This window comes from Sorex fumeus, unplaced genomic scaffold (genome assembly GCF_029834395.1).
Source record: "Sorex fumeus unplaced genomic scaffold, SorFum_2.1 ptg000036l, whole genome shotgun sequence".
NCBI lineage: Eukaryota > Metazoa > Chordata > Mammalia > Eulipotyphla > Soricidae > Sorex > Sorex fumeus.
This window is the reverse complement of record NW_026606093.1, coordinates 13,973,399-13,984,213: the sequence shown is the minus strand read 5'-3', so window position 1 is coordinate 13,984,213 and position 10,815 is coordinate 13,973,399. Positions and strand designations below refer to the sequence as shown.

The window sequence follows — 10,815 nt, the reverse complement described above, 5'->3', positions numbered from 1 at the left end:
ATGCAGTAGGCTATTTGTCTCCTCTTCTTCTGATCACAATAGTTGTGAATGTTGTGATCAGGTAAGTTCCCTACCTGCTGTACTATCCCTCTAGTTCCAGTACTTTATATTCTTTTTTATGTAGGAGTACTGCCATTTATTCAGCCACTGATTAGCTGATTGAATTGGGCATGAACTCCACCTTACTTTTTTTTCCATAATTTTATTTATTTTATTTATTTATTTATTTATTTCATGAAGACTTGTCACTGTTTCAAGAATACAATATATGAAGTGACAAGTCTTCATGAAATCTATGTTTAAAACATTTTCAAACTATCACATTTGATTAATTAAAGTTCTAAGGCATCCCAGATTCAAAGGGACACTAGCTCTTTCATGGAGGGATGCCTGGTATAATGGAGAAAAGGATAAGAATCGACGACTTTCATTTTTCACTTCTACCATTTTTTTATTTATAAAAAGTTTACATAATAATAACAATATGGGACCAAAGTGACAGCACAGTGAGTAGGGTACTCGCCTTGCACGTGGCTAACCCAGGTTTGATCCCCAGCATTTCATGTGGTCCCCCAAGCACTGCCAGGAATAATTCCTAAGTGCAGAGCCAAAAGTAAGCCCTGAGCATCACTAGGTGTGGCTCAAACTCCAAATAATAATAACTAAAAAGATGATTGAGGCTGAAGTTATGGCTAAGTAATAAAACATAAATTTTGTTTAAAGTCCTAGGGTCAGCTTCTCACACCACAAAATAAAACAGCAACCCCAAACTCATACCAATTTCTCATACCTCCATTCCCATAGCCCCTGATATTCAAATTTGTATAATAAAAATATAATTCCAAATCTTTTTTGTTGAATTGTTTTTTGTTGTTTGTATGCCACATTTTGTGGTCCCCAGGGCTGCTCAGAATTCACTCCTAACTGTGCTGGGGGACCATGTCCTGCCAGGTATCAAATCTGGGGCTCCTGAATGTTTCCAGGCCCTTGAATTTTCAGTCTCCAATCCAAATATTTGGGAGCGGTGGGTAGGGTAGGTCACACCCGGTGATGCTCAGAGATTGGGTTACTCCTGGCTCTGCACTCCTGGTAGTGCTTGGGGTACCCTATGGGATGCCAGGGATCAGACATGAGTCAGTCATATGCTATGCAAACGCCCTACCCACTGTACACTCTGGCCCCAGCAATCAAACTATTTTTGTATAGTTTAGTTAAATACCAGGATATTAATCCACTGATATTTTAAGGAACCCATGATTTGGAGATGAAACACCTATTTCTGAATATGTAATGTCAAACAACAGCAGATATCACAAACAGATTAGAAATATCCTACAAAGCCAAGTAATTGCAGGTATTATGAACAGATTAGCACATAATAAATGTTTTTTAAAAAAACTGCTGAATCTGAACAGGAAGATGAGGGTAAAGACATGTATGAATTGCTCTTTCCCTCGGAGCAGGCCTCGGAGGTGGCGGCTTTATCAGACATGGCCAAGATTCAGGCCCTGGACCTTCGTGGCAAGAAGGAGGAGCTGCTCAAGCAGCTGGACGACCTGAAGGTGGAGCTGTCGCAGCTGCGGGTCGCCAAAGTGATGGGCGGCGCGGCATCCAAGCTCTCCAAGATCCCATTCAGGACATGATGTTGACTGCATTGTTTCAAGAATACGATATATGAAGTGACAAATCTTCATGAAATCTATGTCTATCCGCAAATCTATCGCCCATGTTCTCACCGTCATTAACCAGACTCGGAAAGAAAACCTCAGAAAATTCTACAAGGGCAGGAAGTACAAGCCCCTCGATTTGCAGCCCAAGAAGACTCGTGCGACTCAACAAGCATGCGGAGAGCCTGAAAACCAAGAAGCAGCAGCGGGAAAAGCGGCTCTACCCGCTGCTCAAGTATCCGGTCAAGGCCTGAGCTGCGGCCACATAAAGCACACTCATTGGCAAAAAAAAAAAAAAAAAAAAAAAAGAAGACATTTATGAATTAAGAGTGGGAAAAAAACCTTAAATTTTGTCTTATTAAATAGCTGAGATCAGCACCAGGAGGATTACTCCATAGCTTAGTGGCCAGCCGGGCATTCTAGAGGAAAGGGCAGCTCAGATAGAGAAGGGAGCACCAAATAAAGGGTGTTTGGAGGATCCTCCCAGGAGGGGAGATGCATGTCGAAAGTAGACTATGGACTGAACATGTTTGCCACTCAATGCCTCTTTTGCAGACCACAACACCCAAAAGGAGAGAGAGAACACAGGGGATTGCCCTGCCACAGAGGCAGGGGGGGATGGGGGGATGGGGGGGATATTATCCATGGTGGTGGAAAATGGGCACTGGTAGAAGGATGGGTATCTGATCATTGCATAATCGAAACCCAAGCACAAAAATTGTAAATCTACAACTGTACCTCACATGGCCGACCCGAGTTTGATTCCTCCGCCCCTCTCGGAGAGCCTGGCAAGCTACCGAGAGTATTCGATATGCCAGACACAGTAACAACAAAGTCTCCAATGGAGACGTTACTGGGCCCGCTCGAGCAAATCGATGATCAACGGGAGGGCCTTTACTTTACTTTTACAACTGTACCTCATGGTGTTTCACTAATAAAAAAAAATGATTTTAGTAACTAGGAAAAAAATTTGTCTTATTAATTCAATATTTATAATCAACTTTTATTAAGATAACTTGAACTATAGTAGGAAGAAAAGAGGTGATTTCTCTAGCCTCCTTTCATGCTACATGAAACTGCATCCAGGGTCTCATATATGCTAAGCACTTTCTCTACATAAGAGAAGAGTTTGTTTTAACTGTCAAACACTTGCAGCATGAACTCTTGGATGAACTGCAGTATCCATTGCTTTAGGTAACTGGGAATTTACAGCATCTGGGAATCAACCTGGAAAGAATCAAGAATATTTTGAACGCCAATCTTGCAAATCACTACTGAATTTAAAAAAAAGTATATTATCCAGAGAGATAATACAGCAAGTAAGATACTTGTCTTACATGTGGTGGATCTGAGTTTGATTCTATGGTCCTCCAAGTTTGCTAGAGTTATTGCTAAGTCCAGAGCACGGCAGAAAGGAAGGAAAGAAGGAAGGGAGGGAGGGAGGAATGAAGGGAGGGAGGGAGGAAGGGAGGGAGGGAGGAAGAAGAGGGGAAAGAGAAAGAAAGAGAGAGAGAGAGAAAGAAAGAAAGAAAGAAAGAAAGAAAGAAAGAAAGAAGAGAGAGAAAGAAAGAAAGGTAGGAAGGAGAGGAAAGAAAGTGAGGAAGGATGGAAGGAAGGAAGGAAGGAAGGAAGGAAGGAAGGAGTCATGCATCTTTACAAATGCCAAGATTATTCCTCAGAAGAACCTCATCTGAGGGCCAGGGAGACGGCTTCAAGAGCTGGGGCATAGACATCATGGGGCATCATGGAACCTGGGATTTGATCATGACTTCACAGCACCAATCTGGTAGTAAGCACTGAAACAAAAGTCTCTATGCCCTGACACGATGTTCTGTGTTCCTTTCAACTAAAAAATGTTATATTGAAGGTTTGTCTCATGTAAACCTTGCCTCACTGAAATAGCATAAAAGACTGGGGTGCATATTTTGCATGCTGGAGGCTCAGAATCAATCCTCCAGAACTTCAAGAGCAATTCCCAAACATAATCCCTGAACACTGCTATAGCCCCACCCCACCCTCAATAAAAATACAAACTTTTGTCCCATTCTGAAAGTGTGTGGGGTGAAGGGCAGTTAGGATAGAGAAGGGACTTGTATGACAGTGATAGTTAAAAATTATCATTCTGGACTAGAACTGAATGTTAAAAATAGGTAAAGGAATATACATGATAATCTTTCAGTATCTGTATTACAAACCATAGTGCCATATATATATATATATACATATATATATACACACACACTACCACACGACAGGGACGAATGGACCAATGGAGACGTTAGTCGCGCCCACTTGAGCGCAGGAAGTGGGTAACGGGATGTCAAGTGATCAAGTGATGAGTAACGGGATGTCAAGTGATCAAGTGATATATATATATATATAGAGAGAGAGAGAGAGAGATAGAGAGAGAGAGAGAGAGAGAGGAAAGTACCTGCCATAGAGTCAGGTGAGTGGGTGGGAAACTGGGAACATTGGTGGTGGGAAGTGTACAACTGGTGAAGGGAGTTGGAACATTGCATGATTCAAACCCAATCATGAACAATTTTGTAACTGTGTGTATATCACTGTGATTCAATTTAAAATAAATAAATTTTAAAAATTTTAATGTGAAGTTTTCAGCAGTTAAAAAGAGAGAGAGGTGGAAGAGAGCATAAAACGGTACACCATAGCTATGCCGCTGGACCCCTCACCAGGCTGGTTTTCATTCGGGGCAACCCGGGCAGGGGGTGGATGAGGCCCCCTCCCCACCCCAATGGAGTCAGCCCTGGCAGCCAAAAACCTCCAGAACATAACTACCACCATGCCCATGGTTGCTCTCCACATGCTCGGATGAGCTTCACCCACAACAGAATCTGCAGAAAAATCCAGGTGCAAGGGACTTAAGACTGAAAAATCCAGCCTCAGCAGAATGAGAATGGGTGATCTTCCCCATCTTCCCCTTTTTTCCCCCGGTAGCTTGGCAGTCACACTCATAAGCTGCCACTGACGCCATGATCCAGAGACCTAAGAGTCAGTCTATCCTTGGACATCTCATGTTTTACACCACCAATATACAAAGAGTAGCATAATGTTTGATTGGGTTTAAAGTAGAAGGCAACTGATTTCTGGGGAAATATATGTATACAGATACAGATATAAACACACAAGACTCAATCTTTATAGAAGGGCTTAATGGCTCCTGGGTGAAACCCTACAATCTTCACACACTTTCCTCTAAGAAATATTTTTGTCTCATTTTTAGTGGATTATTCATAACAAGCAATACAAAATAAATTATTTTGGTTCCACTTCGGGGTCAGGGTTTGGAGTTCAGGATGGAAATATGGTGGTGGAAGGTGCAATGGTGGTGGAATTGGTGTTCAAATATTAAACATAATCAAAGATTGTGAACAACTTTATAAAAATAGAGAGCCACACTCACACTGCACAACTGCCTGTGACAGGGGCAAGCTTGAAGGATGGTTAGGGAAATGGCGACAATAATGGTGGGAAGGTGACAGTGGTGGTGGGATTGGTGTTGGAATATTTAATGCTTGTAACAAATGCACACGAAAAACTTTGTAAAGCACAGTGTTTAAAGTGGGGCAGGGGGGAGAAAGAAAAGAATGCTCCTTTGTATCTACTTCTAGTGGGATCTTAAAGGACCCAGAGGAGCTATTTTTTTTAATTTACTTTTTATAAAACAGCCACAACACAAATTAGCAAAAAACAGAACATGACCTTTTTATTTTGTTTAATAGAGTTAATATTCACTTTGGTCTAATGCTCTATCTGTCCCTGTGATTCTCCAGTAAAAATCTAATAAATAGAATCAGTAAGACTACATTACAGAAATTCATGCTGATTATTTCTTGGCTGGTTTTCAGTCTGGAATATACTCCTCAAATTCTAGTCATTTAAACAATCACAAATGTTGGCTGACTTTTTGTGTAATAAATATTAGAAATCATCCTGACCCTCCCCAGAAAGGTCACATATTATCCTTCTATTTGCATCCTAATTTTACTAGACAAAGGAAATTGCTTTCATCATTTTTACTTTGCTCATTCTAATTGGATCAAATGTCAACTTTCCACGCGATGTTTCCTGATATGCACTTATGCTTCTTAATGTAACTAGATTAGATCAATCTGCATCTATCTGTATTGTACCCTGGGACTGCATAAGCCTTGGAATCATATTTATTTGTGAATTGTACTTCCATGTTAATTAGAATTGAGGTTCCTGGAATTTTATTCTGAGTATGATAATCTTACAGTCATTATGATGGAAACAACTGCATGTTATTTACTTTATGAAAGAAAGATTATGCTTCTTGTTTAGATAATTACTGGCTATGTACTTCGATGTCCAAAATTGGACTCTATTCTAGAATATGTTAATTTACTGAGAATTTTCAAACTTAGCTTTATTAAATCACTATATTTTTTGAAAAACATAATTAATAACCATAAATATTGGTTAGTCATTTTTATATGCATTCTGTTCCTTCTACTGCTATTGCTACTTGCTATCCAAGTTGATTTTAAAATCAACTGTCTTCGATTATAAAAGTAGTAGAAAATAGCATAACATAATGTATCATAAATGAAAACACTCAAGATAACTCAAGGGTAAAGCAAAACAAACATTATATACATCTAGAGCAGAAAATCTGGAGGGTAGATAATCCCAGTAGTCAGGTATTTTGATATCTTTCTCATATATACTAATAGATTTTTATCTTTATTTATTTGTTTATTTATTTATTTTATTAGTGAAACAGCATGAGGTACAGTTGTAGACTTACAAACTTTCATGCTTGGGTTTCCAGTTATACAATGATCAAGTACCCATCCCTCCACCAGTGCCCATCCTCCACCACCAATGATCCTAGTAGCCCTCCTGTAAGATGACATTGCTTTGTCCTTTCTCCCTTTCTCCACAAGGAGCTTAGGTTTATCAGGTTACACCCATCACAGTGCTCCCAAGTCATTCCCATTCCTTCCTTTATCTGTAACCACTTCTCTATGCTCTCTTCCCCAACCAGTTAATCAATCAGCTTTTCCCCCTAAGGTCAGATCCTTCTAGGACACTGAAATTGTATTGTAAGTTAAGATTGCCTTTCTCCTCTCCTTATGTCTTTTGAATAGTTTACTTTAAAACAAACCTTTTAAAAAGCATGCCCTTTTTGTATGGATACAGGAAGACTGTTAACATTATGCTTTGTAATTTAGGATTTAATTGGCTTTGAATATTATTCACTCCCGGGCATCTGCTTTCTCGACTTAAGCCTCAGTTGCTCTTAGTTTCTAACACCCCAAAAGCAGGGTCCCAACGAGGGACTGAATGGACCCAGGGCAAGCAGTGAGCTACCCTGGCATCGAAATGGGCCAGGGCAAAGTGCCATATAGATTCTTAACTTAAGAGCTTGATCATAGACAAATGCTGTCATGATCCAAAAGTAATGACGAGACCAGGACACTGCTAGGGGTAGGAAAGACTATCTGGCCTAAGCACTGTAGTCTGAGATCGAGATGGCCCGAGATGGCCCTAGGAAAGCAATTCTATAAGTTTAAGGTATTTCTAACTATATCCATAAAAATGATTTATATTATGTATGTTTATATGTTTGTTGGACAAGGAGAGAAGAAACACACTCAGGGGATTTCACTGTAGGGTGGGTCAATCTGATAATGAGAATCTGTCTTAGAAGCGGCTTTCCCAGAGGAAAAGAATTCTACCCCTATTGATTGTGACCACACCTATGTGTAATTGTTACCCCAACCCCTCATCAGGAACTTTATATAACAAAATAAAGCAGATTACTCAAGACAATATCAGACACACTAAAGATTCACTATATGCCACCAGTTTTTTTGTCTTCATTTATTTATTTATTTATTTATTTATTTATTTTTGCTTTTGGGGTCACACCCAGCAATGCACAGAGGTTACTCCTGGCTCATGCACTCAGGAATTACTCTTGGCAGTGCTCAGGGGACCATATGGGATGCTGGAAATCAAACCCGGGTCTGCCGTGTGCAAGCTGTGCCATCATTCCAGGCCCAGTTTTTCTGTCTTTAGGATTGGTGAGAAGCACACAAAAATAAATACCATATATCTTCACTTTATAAAAGTCTGTATGCCAAAGTAGCATGGAGAGTCATTTGTGTTTTGGTGGAGGCAGGGTATGGTAACTTTGCATATCACTAACATATAATTTAACACTATTATGATCATATCACCTAAAATAATAATTTTAAAAATTAAAAATTGTAAAATATGGGAAAAAACAAAACCTTGTAAGAAATTCTTACCAGGTAGAGCATAATAATAACCATTTACCAATCATTATACTCTATGTACTGTTTACTCCTCAAAATAAATCTATAATATATGTTTTATTACATTGTTTATTTTACAGCTGAGTGGTATTATATACCAAATAACACAGTGCAGATTTGGGAATCGAGTCCACCTGATTCTCAATCATGGGCTCTCTCACAGGAAACACTTCCATCAAAAGCATATCTTTCATTTATAAAAATAAATTAAGCTCCCAAGTTTTCATGACACAAAATATCGATTCAGTTATTCCACTAAGTGTGCAGTCTAGAATTTTAAAAAAAAAGCACATTTTTTAAAATTTAAGTTTTTATGTGGGGAGAAAGTTCTACTACATAGTTCTCAGGAGCCAGGGACCCCATATAGTAATTTTTGCCCCAACCATCACTTATCACTTCACTTAATCACTTAATCCCTGTTATTCATCGATTTACTCGAGTGGGTGCCAGTAACGTCTCCATTCATCCCGGTTGCATGCTAGCGTAGCCCAATGGTATCTGTTCGTTCTAGGAACATGCAGAGCCTCAAACCGATTATTCAGGGTCTTGACGAAGAAGTCTGACCATCTTGTAGGTGGGCGTCCACGTGATCTTTTGATGTCCCGTGGAATCCAATCAGTAATGGCTCTAGTCCAGCGGTTGTCTGTAAACCTCATTACGTGTCCAGCCCATCTGATTTTTGATGTCTTGGCAAATGAGACAGCGTCCCTGATTCTTGAGCGTTGACAAAGATCAACCATACCAACAGTCAATGCTAGGACATCCACTGATGCTTGGGTACCTGCTACAGGAGCCCCCAGGGCCACAGCCAGGAGCCCTCAGGTACTGTGTGGTGATGAGAGTCAAACCAGGGTCAACCTCATCTCTCTGGTCCCTGAACTCTAGAATTTCAAGAGAAAGGACCAGCTGTAGAAAATTCATTCATTTATCCCTTTTTTAGTTTTCATGTCGATAAAAGTTCCTATTGATATGACAATGGAAAGATTAAAAAGTAAAATATTTAGATATTTTGTTGTACTTGTGGCTGGTGTCATTTTTTTTCTGAGACATTGTGTGTAGATCAAGAGAGAAATCCCATCGAACATAAAGATTTGAAAATATCCAAAAGGTAACAACAGATTTTTTTTTATCATTTAGAGGTAATTTTGGCTGTAGCAAGCTCAAATAATAGTGTCTTTCAAAAGATGGGTATTTCTTTTGTTGTTATGTAACGAGATGAATAATGGAGACAGCCCTGGCATGGTTTAGTGACTGATAATACTGGGGTTCACTTAGGTCCCTTTATCCTTTCTTCTGGTCATACTCATCATGTACTTATGGTCACAAGTGGGCTATGAAGCTCCACTGATCACATTCAAGCGCAGGCTGGAAGAAGGGGGAAAGACAAGAGAGAAGTAACAATGACAAGTGATTCTGTTTTCTTTAAGGATCTTTCCAGAAGTACTATTTAGTGACTTCTGTTTACGTTGACTAGAACTGTTCACAGGGTCATCCTGACAAGACGAGAGTCTGAGAAATTATAATTTTTGGTTTTGTTTTTAAACTGTATTCGCTGTCTTCCCAAATGAAATCAAAGCTTTGTTGGGGAAAAAGGAATGAATAGAGATGAGGGAAACAGTCGCAATCTACCAGCCTGAGTCTAGCTGTGCATGTTCTTTCAGGAGCAGCCGTTATCAACTATAAACAGACATCTTGGTTTCCCTTACTGGAAATTTTTTCTCTTCCTTCTCTAGGGACAAGCACATCCTGTTGCCAACACAGCTAAGCAGCAGACCAAAGAAAAAGAGGCTAGACACTAGGAAAAATGAAGTCACGAAATTCGCTTATAAATGGATTGACATGGTGAGTAGTATCGTGCTGAGTGAAATGGGTCAGAGGAAGAGGGCCAGACATAGAATGGTTGCACTCATTGTGAGATATAAGAAAAATATAGTATGAGACTAATGCCAAAGAGCAGTAGAAATGAGAGCCAGGAGGATTGGTCCACTGTTGGAAGTTTGCCACAAGTGGTGGTGTGAGGAGGGCAGGTAGGATAGAGAATGGACTGTAAGATAACACTGTTCTGTCCTTCCTGCATAACCTCAGGAATAGTTGATAGTTTATTGGACTGAGGAAAAGATGAAAACACCTTAAGAGGTATCTTGCCCTTGAGCAGTCAGGAAGGGCTTTCTTATGTTGATTTGGCTACCTGACTGGGTGGAGTGTCAGCCAGACCAGAAGGGAGCTGAGGAAGGAGAGAGCAGGGCTGAAAGATGGACTACCGAGAGACTAGCAAGGGGAACATGTGCTTGAGAGAACCTAGGCCCTCCGTAACGTAAGTTCTTCTATGGGATAAACTTCCTTGTAATAAACTGCCACTAAGATCAACCGGCCTGGCCCTTGTCTCTTCCTTCATCTGCCCTTGGCCAACAGCCGTCCCGATGCAGGCCACACACAGTGGCTCTAGGGCACCGAACGCGGGCGGTGAGATAGAGCCATCCAGAGAGCCCGCGAACACACAACCTTCTGCGTGCATAATTTTTTACAATGGACCACCATGACAATAATAGTTGGAAATGATCATTCTGAACAGAACTGAGTGCTGAAAGTAGGTACAGTGATAAACATGATAATCTTTCAGGGCCTGTACTGCAAACTATAAGGCCCAAACATAAACAAATGGGACTACATTAAACTAAGAAGTTTCTTTTTTTCCCTTTTTATTTAAACTAAGAAGTTTCTAAACCTCAATAGAAACAGTGACCCAAATACAGAGAGAGCCCACAGGATGGGAAAGAATATTTAGTCAATACCTATCTGATAAGAGATTAATATCCAGAATA

At 40.1% G+C, this 10,815-nt stretch overlaps 1 pseudogene; it reads left to right on the top strand.

The window, feature by feature from the left end:
- Window positions 1-1,459: 1,459 nt before the first annotated feature.
- On the top strand, window positions 1,460-1,921 carry LOC130027233 (60S ribosomal protein L35-like; annotated as a pseudogene).
- The last annotated feature ends 8,894 nt before the right edge of the window (window positions 1,922-10,815 follow it).